Genomic DNA, 24,527 nt, shown 5'->3' on the forward strand with positions numbered 1-24,527 from the left:
AGTAGGAATTACTGCTTAGGATGGTGGTTTTCAGTTGTGGGCAGTTTTGCTTCCAGGGGCATTTGGCAAAGTTTGGAAACATTTTGGGTGGTCGCCGCTCGAGGAGATGGGTGCCACTGGCCAAGGAAGCTGCTAAATATCCTGTCCTGCACGGGAGCCCCCCCAACAAAGAATGGTCCAACCCAGAATGTCAGTGGTGCCAAGGTGGAGAAACCGTGACCTGGAAGAAGAGAATTAGCTACTTTAGGAAAGAAAAATGGGCCTCAGCTGTACCTGCCAAGAAAGCAGTGCAGGAGAATGAGTCCCAGCCCTTCCCTCTGGGAGTGGAAGGAAGTCTACACACATCATCTCTAAATCTTACAAAGACCCCGAGAGGAGGAAGTATCCCCATCTTAAATGTGAGAAATCTGGGACTTCCCTAGTGGTCCAACGGTTAAGACTCCATGCTTCCATTGCAGGGGGCACGGGTTCGATCCCTGGTCGGGGAACTAATATCCTGCATGCCACGTGGTGTGGCCAAAATAGATAGATAGATAACTAAATAAATAAATGTGAGAAATCTGAAGTTCAGAGAGGTTAAACAATTTGCCCACCATCACACAGCTGCCAAGTGCAGAGTCAGGCTCCCAGCCCGGGCCTGTGCTCTTCCCACATCCCCACAGTGCGGTGCCTAGACCGGCAGCACCGGTGGCAGTGGCATTACCTGGGAGCTTGTTAAACTTGTAGCAGCAACACAAGGCCAGACCGGAGTCAGATCTGCATTCTGACAAGACCCCGGGTGATTTGTGAACACAGTGGTTTGAGATGCATAGCCTTTGAGCTACTCCCACTTTCCAAGGTTCCTACACACACAAAGAAATCCCTGATAGACTCGCCATAATCAGGCAGAGTTGCAGATCACGATGGGATTTATTAATAACGAGTCTTCAAAATAGAACCCCCACCCCTGAGACAGAGCCCCAGCTGGTGATGTATCAGCATTACCGGTGACATTTTCCTAGTGCTCCTGGGGACAGGCCTACAAACGTAATTGACACCAAGCAATAGAGTTTGTCACGCCTTTCACCTGGCACATTAGGGCAAGTGCTTTTATGTCCAAACCACTTGGCCTGAAAGCTTCCTCTAAGTGGAGCCTGGAATTAATCTTGATTCACTATAATTCAAGGCATCATCAGATTTTCACTTCTCAGAGTGGAAATGCACCCTTATCGCCGTGTTTTAAGGCTTTGCTTGAGCTTCTGTAAGCGCTTGTTTGGCAGTGCTATTTCAGAATCATCAAACCATCAAGGTGTTCTGCTAGAGAATTAACCCAGGCCATTGGACTCAAAATTTTTTTTTTACATATCCTAACATTTTCAGAGGATATATGGCCCAGGGAGGGGACTTGGTGGTTCAAACCTACACGGGAAAGATTTGGTAAAACCAACAAATAGTAATGCTGTGGGCCCAGCACTTCTCAGAGTCTATGCACGTGAATCACCCAGGGTTGTTTTTTTTTTTAATTTATTTATTTATTTATTTTTGGCTGCGTTGGGTCTTCGTTGCTGTGCGCAGGCTTTCTCTAGTTGCGGCGAGCGGGGGCTACTCTTCATTGCGGTGCACGGGCTTCTCATCGCGGTGGCGTCTCTTGTCGCAGAGCACGGACTCTAGGTGCACAGGCTTCAGTAGCTGTGGCTCATGAGCTCTAGCGCGCAGGCTCAGTAGTTGTGGAGCACGGGGCTTAGTTGCTCCGCGGCATGTGGGATCTTCCCGGACCAGGGCTCGAACCCATGTCTCCTGCATTGACAGGCGGATTCTTAACCACTGCGCCACCAGGGAAGCCCCTCACCCAGGGTTCTGACAGACGCAGATCTGACTCAGTCCCGGGTGGGGCTCGATGCTGCAGTTTACCAGGCTCCCAGGTGCTGCTGGTGCAGGGACCACACTGTGAAGAACAAGACTGTAATGTGTCATCCCTGGTTAAGGGCACAAACTCTGGGGTTGGGCAGACCTGGGTTCCATCCTGGGTCTGCCGCAGACCAGCCACATGACCTTGGACAAACGACCTAGTCTCTCTGAGCCTCAGCTTCCTCATCTGTAAAATGGTAAGTTTCCCCCTCTTCTTGGAGTTATTGTGAAGATGATATTAGATAATCTGAGCAAGATGCCCTGGGGAAATTTTTAGTAGATTGCAGGTATTGTCCTAATGTAGAGTTGTTTGGTTTGGGAGCATCTTCAGTTTGTACACCGTGGCCTGGGTGATTTATAAGGTCTGGTTGTCTGTCATCGTCACCTGCTAGAGGAATCACTGAGAGCCGTCTCTACCTCTCTGTGTACGTAAAACGGATCCTGGGAATTCCCAGGCAGTCCAGTGGTTAAGACTCGGTGCTTTCACTGCTGTGGCCCGGGTTCAATCCCTGGTCGGGGAACTAAGATCTCACAAGCCACACTGTGCAGCTGAAAAAAAAAAAACAGATCCTGTGTGTTACCTATCCTGCCACAATAGCTGGGCAGAGAGCAAATTTGAAAAGTCATACTGAACAGGCCTGCCTTAAATTCCAGGCTCCGTGTTACACACAAAGGTCACTTTGGAGGACCTGAGTGGCCCTCAGAGGAATAGGCAAGTCACCCTCAACACCACTGGTGGGGGAGACCACTGCCTGGGGAAACGATCTCAGGGTCCAGGTATCTCATACAGGGTGGAGCTAGAAGTGGGATGTCATGTCTGCCCCATCCGAGGTGAAACACTAGTGCATGGGGCTGACCCTAAGTTGGCAGGCAGATCCTGGCCCTCCGTGACTCTGATGTAAAGCATCCTGGTAGGAGCCCCAGCTTGCTGTGTCTCTGCATCAAGGTGACCCCTAGGCCTCTGGGCTCTGGGCTGCAGCAGCCGTACTGGGTACCTGGGCGCTGGTCCTCCCGATGGGATGACGGCACTGTGCGTGCTATGTTCCCTGCCCTGCAGTCTTCTAGAAAGCTACGCAAGTGTGGTATTAGATCTCGGGGATGTGACTGCGAGGTCGAACCCACCTCGGCCACTCGGCCAGCGCACGGGCTGACATGCTGAGCAGGTGGTCACACTGCAGACGGTGGAAGAAGGCAGGGGTTCACCCCTGGTCCCAGCTAGAACCCAGGACACCTCCCAGACTGTGCCGTTTCCCACCCGGGGTGGCAGTCCCGTGCCCCAAAGCAGGTGTCAGCCAGGACTTGCTGACCCAACACTGCTGAGAGGTTCTGCTCCACAACACTGGGGCAGCCAACTGGTGGTTCTGAAATCCATGAACTATTAAGTGACGTTACAGTCTCTCTACCAACAGACTGAGAAATCAACCTGATGGTCCTGTGCATTTTAACCCTCTGTTAAAACCACAGGAAATTCCCTGGCGGTTCAGTGGGTAAGACTCCACGCTTTCAATGCAGGGGGCCCGAGTTCAATCCCTGGTCGGGGAACTAGATCCCGCATGCATGCCGCAATTAAAAGATCCCTCATGCTGCAACTTAAGACCCAGCGCAGCCAAAATAAATAAATAAATATTTAAATATTTAAAAAATAAATAAAAATAAAATCACAGAGGGGCAGGGTCAGCCCCACAGACCAAAAAAAGAACCCTGCGGGCTTGGGTGATGGAAGATGCCCTGGATGCTTGGGGGCAGCCCTGACCTCTGTCCCCACGTGGACACTCTTCTCGTCAGAACAATCTGGCATCCAGTGAATGTGAGTTCTGTGCTGATAGGAAAAAAATCGATGGGATCATTGGAAAGAGTATAAGAATCAGAGGAAGAAACAGTACCACCATTGGTGATTAAACCCATGGGAAGTAAACAAAGCTAAATGAAGTGCAGCAGACAAATAAATTAATAGAAACACCAGTCTCTATTGATTGATAGATGCCTGGTCAAAATGGGTCTTGAATTGGTTTCCCGTGGGGGAGTTGTAATGATTAAAATCTAACTTTATTCTTAAGCTGCCATATGTAGTAAAACCTTAATTAACTAGAATTCAATTCATTAAACCTGCTTCCCCATCACTTCCAAGGCTCAAGCCACTGGGAGAGTTAAGCATAGGATGGGGACTTGAAAAAGGATCATCAACACCCTCCCCTAAGCACCTGGGCAGTGAGGAGCCACCTAGAAAGATGACCTCAGGGGAGGAGAAAGCCTTGCTTCAAAACCAGGCCTGAGTATGATGCTGCTGTGGGAGACCTGGAGTATCAAGGTAGTAAAAGCCAACTGTTCTGAACACTTTGCAGGTGTTAGCTCAGTAAATCCCCCAGCATGCACATGAGGCAGGTAATATCAACCCCACTTTATGGCTGGGTAAACTAAGGCATGGGGGCAGGCCAGGTAACCCTCCCAAAGTCACATAGGTGGTAAGCGATGGAGCCAGAAATTGAACCCAGGCAGTCTGGACCTAGAGTCTGAACACACCCACAGGCCGTACACCCCTCCAAGTAATCTGCCCACCATGGCACTGCTTATAAATGGCAGCTCTAACGTATGTGTTTCTATGTGGAAAGTTACACGCTGCACCACGGGCTTGGGTTAATCCTGGGGCGTGGGATTGAGGAAGAAGTTGATAAGCGACTTTGCCTTTTGTACTGTGCACACTTACACCTGACCTTTGAACAACATGGGTATGAACTGCCTGGGTCCACTTATTCTCAATATTTTTCTATAGTAAATACTACAGAACCTCACAGTCTATGGTTGGTTGAATCCGTGGATGCGGAGGGACAGCGGATACCAAGAGCCGACTAGAAATTATACTTGGATTAACTCCCACATTGTTCAAGGGTCAACTGTATTTTGTTTTTACAACCAGCGTGGGGTAATTTTGTGTTTTTCTTTTTTACTGCAAATAAAGATAAAAGAAAATTAAGCTCATGCATGTGCGCGCGTGCACACACACACACACACACACACACCTGCAAATGCTACCTCCACCAAGAGACACATTTGAATGCAAATGGGTCAAACCATGCTTTTGGAATGTGGCTCAGTAGCCAATCTAGGAAAATAAAATCAATTTTGACCCAAAAGCTCTAGAAAGACTTAGAGAAACAGTTACCCGTGTGGAGGCCAAATCATGCCTCAGGTGGCTCTGGGGCTGCAAGACCCTATGCTCCGTCCTCCTCCAGCTGAGACCCAGATGACAATGACACAGAACGAGAGGACTCGGGGCCATTTAATAAAGCTCCACGTTGTCCAGTTTTCCTGGTCGGGAATTTGGCATATCCAAGCCCAGGAGAGCATGGCCACCGTCCGCACTAAAGGCTGGAGTCGCGCCATAGATTTTATCCACGTTTCTAGCCCATTACTTTTTCAAGAGCCCTCACGGACATGGCAGCAAACTGAAGGTGGGCGTAAATCCAGCCACCACAGGGGGAGTGACTCAGACCTCTGAGCCTCTGCCCAGTGGCTGGAGAACTCTAATATAAGCGAGGCCCTCTGTAGAGAGCACAGAGGTTGTATTAGTTATCCATTCACTGAATAACAAAATACCCCCAAAACGTAGAGGCTTAAAACACAAACATTTATCCTCCTACAGTTTCTATGGTCAGGAATCCGGGTTTGGCTTAACTGGGTGCCTCTGTCCCAAGCTCTCTCACAAGGGGTTCGGTGTCTTTGCTCTATAGGACATTAACCAAATTTATGTCTAAAACGGCAACTTCATCTCACCATTTTCCCAACTTACTCTGAAAATCTCTGGTTTTCGTATCCTCTTTTGAACCAGCTCGTCCTGCTTAGTCCTTCTTCAGTGAATTAAACAAGGTTCTGCAGCGTGCTCGCTATCAATTTGAAGAGAATTACCTTTTAATGGTTTGAGAATTATAACGTCGCCGGGGTTGATAAGCGCTACGAAGAAAAGTAAAGCCATCTAGTAGAGCGTTAACGATGGGGGAGGTGATGGCGCGGGTCCTGAAGACAAAGGAGCCGGCAGTGCAGAGGAAGGAACAGAGGAGTGAATGAATGAATGAACCGCAAGGGAACCAGAGCTCTTCGGCCTCCTTGCTCTGCCCCAACCGGAGGTGAAGACGGGGGTTGGAGCTACTTCTTAGAGCCCGCAGGTCCTTTTCTCCTCCCACCTCACCTCCAGGCTGGCTCCCCGGAGGACTCTCGCCGCGAGGTGGCGCCCCAGCCTCATGAATCGACAGCGGGAACTGCAGCGAGGAATCTAGGGTATAGTCATCTGTCCCCTTGGCCACTGGCAGCTGCTCCCAAGTGGACCCTGGGAGTCACAAGGGACTCTCTACCCAACTTGCGCTACATTATCCGATGGCACATTAGTTCTGAGAGCGGCCAGGACCTAGTTAACCCCACACCCTAATTCAGATCAAACCCGCGTTTATTAAGCACTTACTACTGCTCTCATTTATCAGCACATCAACCCTGAACCCATTTTAGAGGTGGGTAAGCTGAGGCTCAAAGAGCACACGTAGGCTGTCCGAGGTCCCAGGACTCGGAAGTAACAAGGGTAGGATCTAAGCCCGGGTCTGCCTGGCTCTATAGTCAGCATTCTTACAATTACCCCTTGCCCAGGGTGGGGACTGTTTGTCTGGAGGCAAGCAGGAGCCCTGTGGATCAGAGAGTTTGCTATGCTATTTTGCTGGGATAGATCCAAGGGTTTGATATGCCAGGACTGAGACACCATTCTGCCTTAGGCTTAAGGAAGCAGTGTACATTGGAGCCATACAGGACCGTTTCTTTGGGGGCAGCAACGTCTGGATCAAGGAGTTAAGCTCAGAAATGGGTTGCATGGGCAATTGTGGAGTTTCCAGCTTCCAGCTTACCAAGAAGAGAGCCTGGAGCTAATGGTTTGGATGCTGGGGCCAGGGACAAAAGGAACTGACTGAGCTTTCCCCATACACCCTCTTCCACTGAAGGCTCCTGAAAGGCAATAAAGCTCGATGGTTAGAGCATGGCACCAGGTGTCTGAACTGGGCTCAAGCCAGCCCTAACACTCACTTCTCCAAGCCTCGGCATTTGTGTCTGTAAAAGGTTGTACTTGATAACGCATATAAAGCACATGGCACATAACCTGGTTCAGGAGAGATGCAAGAGATGGTGGTCATCATCATTATCACTTTCATCACCACCGCCATCAGCATCATCACCATCACTATTATTAATTGTTCACTGTTGCATTTCTATTAACTGCCTGTCTCAGCGGGGGATGGAAACTCCCCAAGCAGCCACCTTGCTCAACAGTTAATGATGGTAAAACAATCTCACTTGCCTAACCACTTCATCTAAGTGTTATTTGACTGACAGGATGGGTTATTTTGGGGAGAAAAAAAAATCATACGAGCTCTTGAGTGCACCATCCCTGAAAGGTTTCCATGACAACGCACACCTGGATGTTCCAGGGGGAAGGCAGCCATGTGGGGAAGAGTGAGAACTAAAATCGAGAGATGGGGAGGGGGGGTCCCCCCACTCCTATTTTTCTGGCTGTGTTTGTACAGTAGGACTCTTTACATAGGTCCTCTCTTTTAAACCTCACCACAATCCTATGGGGGTAAGTACTATTATTCTTACCCCCATTTTACAGATGAAGAAACTTCGACTCAGAGAGGTTAAAACTTGCCCAAGGTCGGTCTTGTCAAACTAGAGAAGTTACACTAGAGCAGGGTTTCTCAGCCGCGGCACTGTTGACTTTTGGGGCCAGATAACTCTTTGCTGGGGCCCGGCCTGTGCACTATTAGATGTTTAGCAGCATCTCTGGCCTCCATTCAATTGATGCCAGCACCTCCCTCCTCCCCTGGTCACGACAACCCAAACCGGCTCCAGATAATGGCCAGGTGTCCCCGCTGGTCACCCCCAGGCTAGGTTAATAGTCATTCCTTACACTTGTAGGGCACTCTACATGTATCATGCTCTTTCACAGGACCTGTCTCATGGGATCACATGTAATCATGTAACTCTGAGGTCCTTAATGGCGAGGATCCTGGGATCCTGGGACCCAGGGTGTGAGCCCAGTGGCCGAACTAGGGGAGGGACCTGGGAAATCAGGGCGAAACTCGACCGTCTAACCTCCTCGCTGAGCAGACACATCTTGCAGTACCACCCCTTTTTATGGGCAGGGAAACGGAGGGTCAGAGAGGAGGAGGAGCCCCCAAGGATCCCGGGGCCTGTGAGTGGCAGGGCTGGGTGAGTGGTTTCCACTGTAGCCTCTAAGGACTCCAGATCCCAAAGGTCATATTTGTTCAATAGGCTCACCCAGCTCAGCTTGCTGTGCTGTATCACAGACTTGAGGATGGACTGAAGCAGCCTAGAGTCACGGGCACCCCACTCAGGACCCAGCGTGGCAGACGTTGGGCCCTCGGTCACACACAGGACCGTGGCATGGGGGGAGGGCTGTCACCTGCCTGCGGTTACAGAGGAGAATGGGGGATATTTCAGTGAAAGTAGCTTTGGTTCGGTGGTCCTCATAAAGAGGATGGGACCTTACGTGATGTGAACACTGATTTCCCAAGCTATATGCACAAGCTACCACATTTAGTCCTCTCAACACCCAGCGAGGAGAAATCATCATCCCCACTTAGAAAGCTGAGGCTCAGAGAGAGCCAGTGACAAGCTCAAGGTCACACAGCTGGGAAGTAACAACCGGTCTGGGACTGGAACCCTGGTGAATGCAGGTAAGGAGAGGTCCAGGAGTTGGCATGTCATCTGGTACCTTCCTGGGATCCTTAACCAGAGTGCTTGCACTTGCAGAAGCAACTAAAATTAACTGCATGCATGCGCAGTTGGGGCAATTAGGAACAATAAGGTACAAAAAGGCCACAAACCAACTGTCGTTTCTGAGGTGCCGGGTGCAAAGGCAGCATACTACCCATGATCCCTGCTCACAGCACCACTAAGGAGGTAGGCAGACCACCTAAGGCCACACCCCTCTGGCCCAACCCACCGATCCACCCCTACCCTCACCTCTTTTACGAAACCAGCTCCCGGGGCTTCCCAGGTGGCGCAGTGGTTGGGAGTCCGCCTGCCAGCTCAGGGGACAGGGATTCAAGCCCTGGTCCGGGAAGATCCCACATGCCACGGAGCAACTAAGCCCGTGCGCCACAACTACTGAGCCTGTGCTCTAGAGCCCTTGAGCCACAACTACTGAGCCCGCACGTCTAGAGCCCATGCTCCGCAACAAAGAGAAGCCACCGCAGTGAGAAGCCCGCGCACCGCAATGAAGACCCAACGCAGCCAAATAAAAAAATACATACATACATAAGAATTGCAAAAAAAAAAAGAAACCAGCTCCCTCCTCAGGGAGCGAGCAAGGGCACATGTTCCTTGGGGTTTTTTTGCTCCCCTGTGCTGCAGTCCCAACAAAGCCTGGCCTGAATTTCTCGCCTGACCTCTTATGAATTTCTATTGATTAAGGAGTCCAAGGGCCCGAGTCAGTATCAAGGGGAGGATGAGGGGGAGAAATGACTTCGGAATTGCTGGCCCTGAGGGAAGTTTGTTCTCACTTTGGGTTTTCTCCTCCTCATTAGGGAGTTGTCAGGGCCAAGTATTAATAGAGCGCCTACTGCATGCCAGGTACTGTCCTCAAAGACCTCAGGAAAGACCTAAATGCTTAGCTATTTTCTCCAGCAGTGGAGGTTAGGGGGGAGCCACACCCCTCCATCTGACCCCCCGACATGCCCTTGTACGTATCCGCCAAGAAGAATTGGGATGAATCGGAGGATGTCTCCAGCCACAGGAGGAAGGGACCTCGTACACAACAAGTTCCTTCCATATTCTGGGAACTACATGAACATCACCTAGTACTAGGTTTCTCAGCTTCGGCACTGTTGACATTTGAGCAGGATGATTGTTCTCAGGGGCTGCCTTGTGCATTTCCTGCCTCAGGGAAGCTCTGCAGGGCATGGGGGGGTGTGGGGGCACTAGAGAATGACACAGTCCCCCTGATGTTTCAGTGTGTCCGGAGCTACCAGGGTAACTGCACTGTCGTGTCTCTTTCGGGCTGGCAGCTCTGAGGGGCCCAGCCATCACAAAGACAGCAGAATAAAGCATGTCTGTGACGTATCAGATGTGGCAACTGCTTCTGTTGGTTGTGGCACACCTACCCACGCTGTCCCTGTTTTACCTGTCCTTCAGGTAAGGAAAGTTGCAGGCAGCCCTGGGTCTTCCAGGAGCCCAGCGCAAGGAACGAAATGCATGGGAATCAGTGCAAGGAAATCCCATCCAGGCTTGCTCTTCGCATTCAGGCGTCCACTTATGTCCCAGCCTTCCAGGCGACCTCTGGCCATCATGGCTGATGTACCTGCTCCCACCCTGGGAACATCATCCTGTGTTTGCTTCTAAGAGTTTTATAGTTTTAAGACATATTTAGGTCTTTGATCCATTATGAGTTAATTTTTTATATGGTGTGAAGTAAAGGTCCAACTTCATTCTTTTACATGTGGATCTTGTGGTAGATACTTTAATTACCCAGTTTACAGATGAAAACACAGAGGCTGAGAAGGGGTAAATGACTTGTCCAGTGTCACATGGCCACTGGAAGGTGAAACTGGAAGTCAATATCAAGTCCCAAACTGGTCCCCTTTCCCTCATACCCAAATGCCCTCTATGACACCCCTTTATTAGTTTGTGAGCAGGGAGTATGGAAAGCCAGACCTGAGAAATAAGGCACACATTTTAATCTGTCTCTGGGCAAGTTCATCCTCATCTCTGAGCCTCAGTTTCGTTTTCTGTACAAGGAGCTGCTGATTGCTGAGGGTCTTTCCTGAGTCCCAAGAGCCTCAGGCTCCATTGCCCTCATTTCTCCTCTCAGGAGGTGCAGTGGGAACCCTCACAGGCAGAGCTGCTTTTCTGGCAGGAGTTCCCATCCTGGGCCTCAGCCAGCCTCTGGAAGACATTCTCAGCATCCCCTGGAAGACACCTGCAGCCCCAAGCAGCCCCACAGGAAAGCCGTGGAGCTGAGGAAAATGCAAGCAAAGCTAATGTGAGCAGGACTTTCTCTACCTGCTGACAGTTTTCTTCACAAGTGTCACAATGAAGCTATTTGAGAACCAGCTTGCAAAGCCCCTGGCTCTAAATATCCCTCTCACACCCTCCCTGAACCAGAAACAACGCAGCACCTCCTTGGATGCCCAGCACCAGGGCCTAACCCACAGTGGATGCTCCATACATAGACGAATGAATGAATGAACAGATGAAGATGACTCCACACACTTTGTCTCCCCTGACTGCCTTAGACCAGGGCCTGGCAAACTTTTCTAAAAACGCCAGATGGTAAATATTTTTGGCTTCGCAGGCTATATGGTCTCTGTCGCAACTACGTCTCAGCTCTGCCATGGTAGCACAAAGACAGCCACAGACATCCATAAGTGGGTGGGAATGGCTGTGTTCCAGTAAAACTTTATGCACAATGAAATTTGAATTTTACACAATTTTCTTGAGATACAAAATATTCTTCTTCTTTTTACTTTTTTCTACCACTAAAAATGTAAAACCCATTTTATATCCTAGCTTGCAGGTCATATAAACAGATGGTGGGTTGCATTTGACTTAGACTTTTGCCTTTTGTTTTTCATTTTTAATATTTTTTCCTTAGTACAGAAGCAATATATATTCATTATAGAATAATTAGAAATTAGTGACATGCAGATAAAGTAAAATTATAATCATCCACAATTTCAACATAAAGAGGGAACTACTTCTGGGCATTTATTTTTTTAGCCTGTCTATCTATCTATCTATCTATCTATCTATCTATCTATCTATCTATTTATCTATCTATCTATCATCTATATTGGTGCTGTTCAGTGTGATAGCCACTAGCCATGTGTGACTATTTAACTTAAAACTAAAATTAGGGAATTCCCGGGTGGTCCAGTGGTTAGGATGCACGCTTTCACTGCCGAGGGCCCAGGTTTGATCCCTGGTTGGGGAAACTAAGATCCCACAAGTCGTGCGGCGCAGCCAAAATAAATAAATAAATAAAAATAAATAAAATTAGATAATATTTTAAAATTCAGTTTCTCATTCGACTAGTGACATGTCAAGTGTTCCATACCTACCTATGGCTGGTGGCTACCATATTGAACAGCACAGATACAGAACATTTCCACCATCACAGAAAGTTCTATTGGATAGCACTGATTTATCTGTATCTATTTATATAGATTTACCAAAAATAGAACAACACCAAGTAAACTTTTTAGGTGAATATCTTTTGCTCACTTAATATTTTGAGTCAACCATTCAATATTCAATACTATGTTTTATTCAATTCCATACCATTCAATATTCAACACCTATGCTTTATTGGAGGCATTCAGTATCATGCAACAGATGTCCCTTCCGAGTCCCTGTTGTACATTTAAGTTGTTTCCAGTTTTTTGCTACAAGAAACAAAGTGACAGTAAATCACTTTATCACTAAACTTATGCATCATTCATTGTTTTAGGATAAATTCATAGAGGTTTAACTGCTAGTTCAAAGGGTAAGCTCATTTTTAAGATTTTTTTAAATAGGAGTACTCAGTTTCTTTCCAGAAAGGCTTTGAACATTGATACTCCCAACAGCAATTTATGAAATTGTCCACTACCTTGAAACCTCCACAAATAATGGTAATTATAATAAAAACAAGGCCATTTTTGTAGATGAAATTTTCCATCTCTTTAATTTGCCTTTCTTTGACAAACTTTATTTCCTCCCATATTTACTGATCATTTTATTTCTTTGAGTGTGTCTTGGGCAATAAAAGGGATTATCTGCATGGCTTAGGTTTTAAGGAAAAATTGCTCGATTTATACCCCAGGCCTCATAAAGTTCTGCAAGGTGACGGGATTAACATACCAAAGAGATTGGCAAAGCTCAGTTTTAGTAGAACTGTGGATCAATTATATTTTCTGTCTATTCCTTCGTATTACTCTTATTATTTCTTTTGGTCCCTATAGTCACAGACCACACTAGGGGGCAGGTGGTTTGTTTGGCAGTTGTTGTTGTTTTTTTTAATATTTATTTATTTGGTTGCATGAGGTCTTAGTTGTGGCAGGTGGGCTCCTTAGTTGAAGCATGCATGTGGGATCTAGTTCCCTGACCAGGGATCGAACCCGGGCCCCTCGCATTGGGAGCGTGGGGTCTTATCCACTGCACCACCAGGGAAGTCCCTGTTTGGCGGTTTTAAAATGTATTTGTTTGCTTTATATTTATCTTAATTCCTAGGACTATAGTCCTGCACACCTAATCAGAGATAGGGCAGCCCGGATTCATAGAAGGCAGGAAGGAAGGACCTCAGGGTTTTGCAAGATTCCAGCAGACTAAGGAAATAGTTACCTGATCATGCTGAGTGGGAAAACCCAAGCTGTATTCTTCCTTGGCCTTTTACGTTCTGGAATCCCCCTTCATCCATTCATTATGAGCACTTGGTCATCTCATGTTGTTCTGATGGGTAGTTTCTTGTGTTTTGATTTTACCATTGAATGAACGCATCCTCTTTCTAGATACCTTTAGAAAGCTACCGGGCTATCAGTCATTCACACTTTAGTATTAACTAGTTTTCATACAGCATTTTAATTTTTATAAAAGCACCTTTATCACATCTACCACCTCTCTTATGCCCATGAAGGAGGTACTATCACAGCTGTCTCCACTTACTGTTGAGGAAATTGAGTATCAGGGAGGCGGAGTGACCTACCCTAGATCGTGCAGAATGAACCATGGACTCCTAGCCCAGTGATCTTTGCATCGCCCCCACGATGCACTAGCTATTCGTCTTCCGGAGTTGATGGGCTAGGAGGTGTTAAGTGAATGGCAGCTCTTAGGGCAGAGAATGAGAGGGCCCTGAGCACCTGCAAGGGGGAGGGGAGCACGTGAGGGGGGTGGGGTGGGGGGTACGTGTAGGCGGGGGAGGGCCCGATGCTCTTTCCCCTCCCTTTCATACGGAACCTTGTCTGACTCCGAATCTAGGATTCCAGAGCCCAAAATCCGGGCCGCAGGGTGCAGATGGGGCAGCTACACTCGCCCGCAGCCGCGAGGGTCCAGAAAAGGGTCAGGGGGTAATTAAAGTCCAGGTGAAATCAAACTATAGAGCCGCCCCGCTTTTAGAGACGGGCTCCCCACCCCCCATCAGATAGGCTCCCCTCCGGCTTGGTGGGGGCTCCTCGCGGCCGCCGCCACAGCCCGGACCCTCGCTCCCGGCCCTCGCAGTCCCTCCTCCAGGCCCCCAGTTCTTCCGCCCCCGGAGGCCGGACTGTGCCCCCGTCCCTCCTTCCCCCTCCCTCCCGGGGGCGGTGGCCCGTGGCGGACGCGCTGATTGGCGGCGGTGCGAGCGAGGGCCGGAACCGGCAGCGCTGATTGGCCAGAGCCTCTCGGCGGAGCCAAGGAGCTCGGCGAGTCGCTGGGGGAAGCTGGGCAGAGACCGGGAGGAACCGGAGCTCAGGGCGCGGATCCCTCAAGTCGGTGCCTGGCAGACCGGAGTCCGAACGTTGGAGCAGGGGCCTGGAGGTAAGGACCTAGCGCCGGGTCGCGTGAGACGGGCCCTTCCGCGGGCGCTGAGACGGAATCCTTCGGCCCTGCCCCAGTGAGCAAAAACGGGGCATCTTCTCACACAGACGGAGCCCTCATCTTCCCGAGACGCGGGTCCCCCCCCACCCCGAAAAGAGAGGGTCTCTCACCTCCCAGAGAGCAAAATAGTTTCCTTTTCCCTTCAGAAATGGGCCTTTCCTTCCTGGCCCCCGGCTCTAGAGATAGGATTCCTCTTCTTACTTTACCCCCTGGGATGGAACGTGCCCCCTCAAAGTGGGTTCCAGCCTCCCCAGGTATCTAGGGCCCCTTCATCTCTTTGGAGATGCCCCTTCCCCCTCCCTAAAAAACTAAGTTTGGATTCTTCTCCCCACCCTCCCTTCTCAGCTCATAGATAACGGTGTGTTTCCTCCAGGAGGGGAAATAAGCCCCTCCTTAAGAGAAGGATATCCCTCTCCAGAGATTCTGCATGTCACCCTCAAACCCGATACAGACCTCCCTGGGCCCCCCAACTCAGAAACTGGACTCTGCGATTTGCCTTTAGAGGTGGATGATTACCTACCTCCTCCCACCCCCCCATCCGTAGGAGAGAGATGGTTGGTTGCCTCAGACACCTCCACACTGAAGGCATTTGGGGGATTTCCCCTCTTTCTCCAGTCAAGATGTAACAGAAGGGGTTTTCATACTCAGAAACAGGACCAGGGTCTGGTCACCAGTCTGGACCATGTCACCCACATCAATCCACCCCTCTGTAACCCTTTTACACAAATCCCATCCCACTAACACCCCGCCCCCCATCCACCTCTCCCAGTCCCATCCTTCCCACCTAATTCCATCTCACCTTTCCTCACCCACCCTGGCCAGAGGTAAAGCCAGAGGATGAGGTTTAGTAAGACTGGAACTCTTAAAGCTGGGATCCTGAGCCTAGAGATCATTCCAGGAGCCTCCAAACTGCCAACAGAGATGGCCTCTGAGGCAGCAGGACCAGCAGGGACCACCCCCCGCCAACACACACACACACACACACACACACACACACACACACAAAGGACTGTGCTCAGAATATCCTCCCTGAGGCAGGCCAACCCCTCTTCTAGAGAAGAGGGTGTCAGTGCAGACAGAAGGGCGCCAATTTGCTCCCTGGGGCTGCCCCTCCCCCAGCTCCTGTGGGCATTGCCCGGTGGAATTCCCTAGGCCCTTGGCCAGGGGAGATGCTGCAGGAACCATCCGTTGGGCTGGCTTCAATGAAGCTGGACTAAGGGACAGGATGTTGGTGACCTGAAGGGGGCTGGGCACCGCTCTAATCTGGCAGGCCAGCATGGGGGCGGGAGGCAGGGGAGAGAAAGGCACGGATCTTTGCTTTGCTCTTTGGAGCTTCACCCTAGGGGTGGAGTAGGAGAAGCGTGTGTCCTGGACGCCCAAAGAGGTCAGCCCTGGAGAGAGAAAAATGACCCAGTCTGGAGTCCTTAGACCTCCCAGGGACTCCAGATCAAAGATCTTGCTCCTTCATTTGACAGTTGAGCAAAGAGAGGCACAAGGAGGGGAAGAGACTTGCTCAAGGTCACCTAGCCAGTGGGTAGCGAAGCTGGTCACAGCCTCTCCGGGACTCCTGGGCTGCCGGGGTCCCGGACACTACCTCTTGTCCTCATATTTAGAACCGGGACTTCTGGGCACTGTGGTCCCCACTTGTCAGAGGTGGTACAGAGGCTCTGCCAATGTCACGCAGCTACGAGGGGACAGAGCTGGAACCCAGCGCCGTCCCCCAACAAGCCACCTTGTAGATCCATTCTCAGGGCCTTGCACTTCACCACTCAGCCCTTGAGATCTTTTTATTGAGCCCACTGCCAAATCTAGGCTCGCCAGAATACAAATGGACTCAGGATAGCAAATGAGATCAGTTGCAAGAGTCTGGAGCCGACACTGCTGCAGGAATATCTGTTGCAGGTGAGGCTTGCTCCAGGCACTTTGGACAGAGCCCCCCCCCCAGAACTGGAAGTCACAGCCCCTCCCTCCAGAGCCCTCCCCCTCGATCCCTGCCTTTTCTCTCTGACCCCGAGTTCCCTGCCGCGATGTCCCACCCCAGCTCAGAGCCTGGTCCTTTTCCTGAGGCATCGGATGCCCACCAGCCCACTGGGGCAATGGCAACCAGGTCCCTACAAATGGGAGGGTCTTGAGGCAGAGACTCCCCCTGCCTCCAGCTAAGGGGTTGGCTGTTGTGCTCCAATTTAGAGCAGGGATCCAAGTCCAAGGTGCCAAGGTGAAAGTTCAGAGTATGAGGGAGAACTGTAGTGCATGGGGGTTGAGAGATTGGTCTCTGAATCCCTTTTATCAGGGTCTAGAGCCCAAATCTGCTGCTTAGTGTGTTTCTTGGAGGAATTATTAACTTCTCTGTGACTCAGTTCCCTCAGTGTCCTTATCAGGGTAAAATGAGTTAATCTTTGTAAAGTACATGGCACAGGGCAAGTGGGTGGAAGCAGTGATTATGATTACAAGTCAGAAAACCTCTAAACCTGGGTAGGGAGGTTGTGCTTTTAGGTAAAACTTATGACTCGCAGTGTAGATAATCTGTCAGGGGTAAAGGCAGCGAACAGTCAGCCCCTGCTTGGAGACAAGGGTGATGTCTTCCCAGAGAGACCGTACAGTATGTGGAATGCACCGCAGACCCTAAAGTCAGATGGAGCCGGGAGTCTACTGCCATTACTGCTGACGGGGGACCTTGGGCAGGTCATCCACCTCTCTGAGCCTCAGTTTCCTTATCTTTGAATTGCGTTTGTTGGGGGGTAGGCATCAGATAAGAGAGAGGTCTAGAGCAGGGTTTCTTATCCTCAGCAGTGTTGCCGTTTGGGGCCGGATCATTCTTTGTTGCGGGGGGCAGGGGGCTGTCCTGTGCATTGTAGGATGTCTAGCAGCATCCCTACCCTCTACCCAGTAAAGCCGCTTGCAACCACTTCCATTTATGACTACTAAAATCATCTCCAAGCATTGTCAGATGTCCTCTGGGGGGGTGCAAAATCCCCCCCCCATTGAGAACTGCTGATCTAATACAGGTGCCCCACTCACAGTGGATGATTGACATAAGAGAGCATCCTTCTTGTTCAGGTTCCTCGTTCTGGTTTGTACATCATGGAGGCGGTGTGTTCAACTGCTGAGCCTCCCGATATTGAGGGCAGTATTAACCCCTCACATTTCAACGGAAAAGTCTGGAGCACCTCCATGTATATTACTGTAGGTTTCCCATTTTACAGGTGAGCAAACGGAGGCCCACAGAAGTTAAAGTAGTCTTCTAAAGGCATTACCCCGTTCCCTGCTAGAAGTCGAAGAAACGTCCATGCAGGAAACAGTTTTAGAAATCACCTAGTTCTGGGGCCTTCTCAGATCCTTTGGCAGTCTCTTTCAGAATTTAAGCTGTGTGCCCTTGGGCCCAGCCATCCCACTTCTAAGAATCTTCTGTAGAAACGCTCACACAAGCACACAGTAGAATGCAGGAATGTTCGCCTAAGGGCTTGGCAATCCAAGATGGGAAGGGGTTCCATTACATGGGAATATAAGCCGTCTTTTTAGAAGAATGGGGGAGAGCTACATTCCTGACCTGGAAAGACCTCCAAGACATGATTTAGTGAAAACACTAAAGTTACAGCATCAGTAAATACAGTATTTTAGTAAGTATATGCAAATATGTATAGGGAAGCAAGGAGCATGAAATGGGCCTGTGTGTGTGTGTGTATATACATATACATATATATATGTCAATGAATCTATCCAGGGGGAAGAAGAAGAAAAGGAATCCTCTAGCCAGCTTCCTGTGCATTACAGATGAGCCAAGCACAGTCCCCAGAGGTTGAGACTTGTTCAGGGTCCCTCAGCCAGGAAGGATGGCAGGGGGACTGTAGCCCGAGTTCTACAGCCCAGGCTGGGGCTCTTTCAGCTGCCTGGGCCCCAGGTCAGTGTGGTGGGCGGGGTCTGAGGACTGGACATTCCTGCACACCCTGGTCCCTCTCTCCTGGGAAGTGGTCATACCAGAAGCTGCCAGTGGCTGAAACTCAGGCCTTTGAGCTTCCTAAGAGTTCTGGGGCCAGGAGACAGGAATCTGAGGCCTCACGTCCACAGGCTGAGCCTCTGCCCTGGCCACAGCGGATTCTTTCTACCAGCATCCCGGTGGGTCTCGAGGTCACACTGACCAGAGCTGAATTGGGCTTCCACCAGCATGATGGCCTCAGGCCATGGCCATTTTACCTGTCAGTGTCACATTTCCCCATCTTGGAAAAGGCAATAGTATAAAAACAAAGAAAGAAAGAAAGAAGGAAGGGAGGGAGGGAGGGAGGGAAGAGAGAGAGAGAGAAAGAAAGAAAGAAAGAAAGGAAGGAAGGAAGGAAGGAAGGAAGAGGGAGGGAGGGAGGGAGGCAATGGTAGAACCTACCTCTGGGTTACTGTGAGGATTAGCTGAAACCCTGTTCAAACACCTGGTACCTGGTCCCCCTTAAGTAATGTGAGCCCTAGCTCTCTCCATCTCTGTCTGCTTGCCAGCCCCCCTTGCCAGGATGCAGGGGAAAAAAGCCTCGTGGGAGCCTGAGGGCTTCAAGAACACCCAGGCCGAATCACCAACCCCCCTCCCTCCACTGCATCCCTGCAGAAGGTCCGGGAGGGGTTTCTAAAGGTGTCTGCGCTCCTCCCTCTCCCTTGTGTCTGACTAACCCCACGTCTCAGGCGTTAAACTCTCTTACCCATCCCCGGAATGGCATAGCCTGATATGGCCTCTAGTCACACATTCTTTCTGTAGCAGCGGGCTCGACTCCCCAAGGGCAAATTGCCCTCCTTCTTCAAAAGCTCTCTCCCTGACCCTCCCTGCCCCCAGCCTGGAGATCGATTTTTCCTCGGAACTGCCAGCACTTATATCCGAGGCCTCCTTGGGTCCATGACTGTTTGCTGGGTTTTCTCCCCTTCTGTATCCCTGGGGAGTAGAGATCATACAGTCAGGTCTCATTCCCTCCTGTCCCGAATGCAGAGCACCGTTCCTGGCACACAGTAGAGACTGGACGAGCATTTATTGTGCAATACATATAACATAAAATTTGCCATTTTAATCATTTTAAAGTGTACACTTCAGTGACATTAAGTACATTCACAGTGTTGTGCAACTCTCACCACTCTAGTTCCAGAACTCCTTCATCACCTCGAAAGGAAACCTTGTCACTCTCCCTTCCCCCAGCCCCTGGCAACCACTAATCTCTTTTTTGATTCAATAGATTTGTCTATTCTGAATATTTCATATAAATGGCATCATCCGATATGTGGCCTGTTGGGTCTGGCTTCTCCACGTTGTAGCATGTATCAGTACTTCGTTCCTTTTTATGGCTAAATAATATTCTATTGCATGGATATACCACAGTTTATCCATCTGTCAGTGGATGGACATTTGGGTTTCCAACTTTTGACAGTTGTAAATGATGCAGCTATGGGCATGTATGTACAACTTTTGGTTCACAGATCTGTTTTCAATTCTTTGGGAAGTGGAACTGCTGGGTCATATGGTAATTTTTTGCTTAACCTTTTGAGGAAATGCCAGACTACACCATTTTACATTCCCACCAGCAATGTGTGAGGGTTCCAATTTTTCCACATATTTATCAACACGTTTTTTCCGATCACTGTTATTACAATGTATTATTGTCATTCTAGTGGATGAGAAGTGGTATCTCACTGTGGTTTTGATTTGCATTTCCCTGATGACTAGTGATGCTGAGCATCTTTTCTTGTGCTGGTTGGCCATTTGTATATCTTCTTTGGAGAAAGGTTCATTCAAGTCCTTTGCCCATTTTTGAACTGGGTCGTTTGTCTTTTTGTTGCTGTTGTAAGACTTCTTTATATACATAAGTATATCTTTGTGTTGCCATTTCCTCTTGCATTTAAACATTTGCTCAGTGCCTGGGGGTCAGGCACTGTCTTGTGACCTCGGGATGTCAAGGTGACTACAATATAGTTCCTGCCCACAAGGGGCTCCCAGTTTATTTATTTATTTTTATTAATTTTTATTGGAGTATAGTTACTTTGTGTTAGTTTCTACTGTACAGCAAAGTGAATCAGCTATACGTATACATATATCCCCTCTTTTTGGGATTTCCTTCCCGTTTAGGTCACAAGGGGCTCCCAGTTTAGAAAAAAGTTTCTTGACAGCACTAGTGCCATTGCTGGGGTGCATTTGGGGGTGCTGTCCGTGCACTATGGGATGTTTAGCAGCATTTCTGGGTTTTACTCCACTCGGTGACAGTAGCACACTTCCCCCCAAGTTGTCACAACCAAAAATGTCTCCAGACATTGCCAGATGTCCCCTGGGGGGCCACTTGTCCCCTGGCTGAGAATCACTGGTTTAGAGGCTTAGACAGTTGTGTGTATCTACAACTTCAGTCATATCTCTTGTGCCTAACAGGGTACATAGTGGGCGTTCAGGACTTACTTGTTGGATGTTGGATGGGTGGGTGGATGGATGGATGGATGAAATAATGAATGCAATTTACAGGGTTTGGACATGTGCCTGAAACTCTAATATGTGAAACAAAACACTGTTCTTCCAACTGGCATATTCTACCCCTTTCTGCCTAGCGCAATGGTTCTCACACTTGAGCATCAGAATCCCCTCCCTGGAGGGTGTGTTAAAACAAAGATTGATGGGTCCCACCACCAGAATTATGGTCCCACCACCAGAATTATGTTGAATCACTGGCCCCGCAGAATGCTCCCAACCTGGTTTCCATGTCCCTTGGGAACCCTGCACCAGACTTCTCCCACCTCCGCCAACCTGTCTATCCTCAGAGGTCTCATAGTCTTAACTGCCAGCATCTCCCACTTGGGTGCTAACATTTATTACTTTGGTTATCAGCAACAAGCTGGGTATCTGTCCCTCAGCCACTGCATTGAGAATTCCTTCAAAGCCGGAACCCACCATGTCCTAGCACCCCTAGAACCCTGCTACCCAAGTGTGGTCCAGTGCCCAGCAGCATGACATCACTGGGGAACTGGTTAGAAATTCAGACTCTTGGGCCCCCCTCAGGCCTACAAAATGCAGTCTGCATTTTAACACTATCCCGGTGGGATGGGGGGTTCATGTGCACATTCAGGTAGTTTGGGAAGCCTGTCCTGGGCCATCTCTGTAACCCTCACAACTCAGAGCTAATCCCTTGCAACTTCGCTGATGTGTTATATTGACAGCATCTGTTACACTGTAAGTGGTGTCTGGGCTGGAACATCATTAGCGCGTTACTGGCCATTCATCTCTTTGCCTGATGTATTTTATCTCTTGGAATGCCTAAACTGACCTTGCTTTACCCACTGGAAATCCAGAGGGGCAGCGTCTTGCTCAAGGTCGAATGATGACCATGAGGCAGAACAGAGAGATGGCCATCCATTCCTTAGAGGGGAGCAGTTGAAACACCTTGGTGGTGACACATGAAAATATGGGGTGGGAGGGTAGCATTCTGAGGCTACTAGGTTTGCTTTTCAAACGTGGAGAGCTGGGAGATGATTTAAAAGTAGGCCAAAAACAGGGACTGAAGTGGTACTTTGCCATTTATTCAACAAGTATTTATTGAGTACTTCATAGATGCCAGACATCGGCATCACGTGTATGGTATTAACAAGGAAAACAAGGTCTCCCTCTTAGTGGCTTCTGTCTAGGTGGGCAGGCTAGCCATCTGCATTCATTCATTCCTGTGAGTGTGCCCATTTATTGCACAACTTCCGTGTGTCCTGACAGAACTAGTGGGGTGTGTGTGTGTGTGCGCGTGCATGGTGAGGGAGAGACGAACACCCAGCTACTACACCAGAGGATCTTCTAGGCTAGCTGTCAGGGGACAGGCCTGTAAACAACCATTCAGAGAGATGAGTGCCAGGTGTGTGTGTGGGAGCGGATAGTGGTCAGAGCTCAGAGAAGGAAGAGGTTCCCTGTCCCTGGGGAGGCTGGGAAAGAAATTTCAGGAGGAAAAGTCAGAAAAGCCAGGAAAGATATTCTTAACAGATAGAACATGAACAGGGGCTCAGAGACTTCATGGAAAACTGTTAAAAGAAAATCTTCAGGAAAAAGGTGGCGGTGGGGGGGGAATAAAATCATGGCTCCAAATACAGATGCAAAAACAAACACTTGTCAGTGATTTTATTAAGCTCATTCAGTGAGAGAACCAAGCAGATGTTGGAACTGGTTCAAAGGAAAAGTCAAATAAAGCACAATTGTCTACAGAGTAAAGGAATGCTGAAATGCATTACAAATGGAGACAAAAAAAATGGTTGGACAAGACAGAATTGGCTTCTCTATCAGATTCCTACAACTTACAAAGAGTTGAAAAAAGTAGCTCGAAGATAATGAACAGGGCTAGAATCAGTTATCTTAAAAGTTTGTGTTGTATGTAAACAATGCATAGTTTTCCATTGAGATGCAATTTTTTTTTCTATAAAACCAATGTTCAGAGGATGGGGGAGGCATATGGCGGAGCCCACCCAGGGTGGATGGGCAAGGAGAGGGAAGCTGCAGGGGGGCTAGATCATGGACAGCCTGGTGACCCTAGATAATGAGTTCAGACTTGGCCTAGAGACCCCTGGGGAACCTGGAAGGGTTTTAAACAAGGAGGTGACCTGATTTGATTAGCACTTGAGTAATATCCTTCTGGAAGATTCGTGGAGAGTGGACTGGTTGTAGAAAGAGCAGACAGAGAAGCCTGTTAAAAGATGAGATGGTGGGGGCTTCACGTAGAGTAGGGCTCGGCAAATATTTTCTTTAAAGGGCAGGTAGAAAATATTTGAGGCTTTGTGGGCCACACAGTTAGGATCGCAACTGCTCAAACTGTACCGTGAAATGTAAATGAATGGACGAATCTGTGTGCTAATAAAACTTTATTTACAAAAACAGGCTGGGGGGCCAGATGCCCCCCCAACCACAGTTTGTCAAGCCCTCATCTAGAGCAACGTCGGAGAGGCTAGAGCTGTCCATGGTTTTGACAGGCCTCCTGTATCCCTTCCTCTAGATGTTTAGAGTCCATTGGCAGCTATTGGTGGGAGCCCAGGGACACCGCTCCCCTCCCTTTGAGTGTGGGTTCCCTGAGGGAATCAGACAATCCCGGGGGTGGATCACTGGCCTTCTAGCAAAACCTTTCAGGACCTCGAAGCTCCTTCAGGGCAAGATTGGCCAAACAGCCTCTTAAAGCAGCCAAAAGAGCAAGCCATCACCTCCGCAGGGCTTTCCTGTGTAGGATCAGAGCCTGCCTCCCCTCTTTGCCCAGAGCTGTAAATAGCTCTCTGCTGGCTTTGCAAGTGCCATTCTGGGGACAGGCTGGAAATGAGCACACCAAGGAGCATTTGTGCAAATTACTGCCTGCATGCGAATTTGCATGCCTGGCATCCTGCCCCAGCCCTAAGTGCACATTCCTCCCAGGGGCTGAAAGCAAGACTCAAAGAAGAGCCACACACAGAAGCGCATGGACGTTCTGACCTGGGGACAGCGTCCAGGAGCGATCCAGGGCTGGGCTGCCAGGGTAATGATAAGCTAGAGGGACAAGAGGAAACATTCAGAGGCCCCTGGACGGAGTTTCAACTCAGGCTCTGCCCATCCTAATGCAATGACCCATAAACAGTGGGCGCTCATATTTGCTGAGAATTTGGTGGGTGCTAGGGCTATTCTGAGGGTTTTATGTGTATTTTGTTCGTCTCATTGCTCACAACAACCTAAGGAGGAAAGACTGATCAGGTTACAGAGGTAGGAAATGGAGGCTCAGAATGGATGACTGACTCGCGGGCTCTCATAGTAAAAGCAGCAAGTCTAGAGAGAAACCCGGGCTTACAGACCCCGACCCCTGCTGTCTAACACTAAGCCACATGGATGCCTCTGAGTATGCCCACTGCTCTTGCTGGCCTCAGTTTACTCATCCATCAATAGGAATAATAATGTCTTATCCCTTGATGATCACAGCAGAGTTTGGGAGGACCAGCTGCCACAGCAAATGAGAAAGCATGGTTCGAAAGTCAAAAATGCTGAATAAAGCTGGTGGTGGGTGGAGAAAGTCCAAAGCACTTCCAGCAGCAGCCACCCACCAGCAACT

At 49.3% G+C, this 24,527-nt stretch overlaps 1 protein-coding gene across 1 annotated transcript in view; it reads left to right on the plus strand.

Moving 5' to 3' along the window:
• The first annotated feature begins 14,304 nt into the window (after nt 1-14,304).
• ABAT (4-aminobutyrate aminotransferase) overlaps nt 14,305-24,527 on the plus strand; it is an 86,610-nt gene continuing 76,387 nt past the window's right edge. Inside the window, exon 1 of the mRNA XM_061210008.1 lies at nt 14,305-14,430. The gene's annotated coding sequence lies outside the window, so the exon portion shown is untranslated. The remainder of the gene's footprint in view (nt 14,431-24,527) is intronic.

This window comes from Eubalaena glacialis, chromosome 13, assembly GCF_028564815.1.
Source record: "Eubalaena glacialis isolate mEubGla1 chromosome 13, mEubGla1.1.hap2.+ XY, whole genome shotgun sequence".
NCBI classification, from domain to species: Eukaryota; Metazoa; Chordata; class Mammalia; order Artiodactyla; family Balaenidae; genus Eubalaena; species Eubalaena glacialis.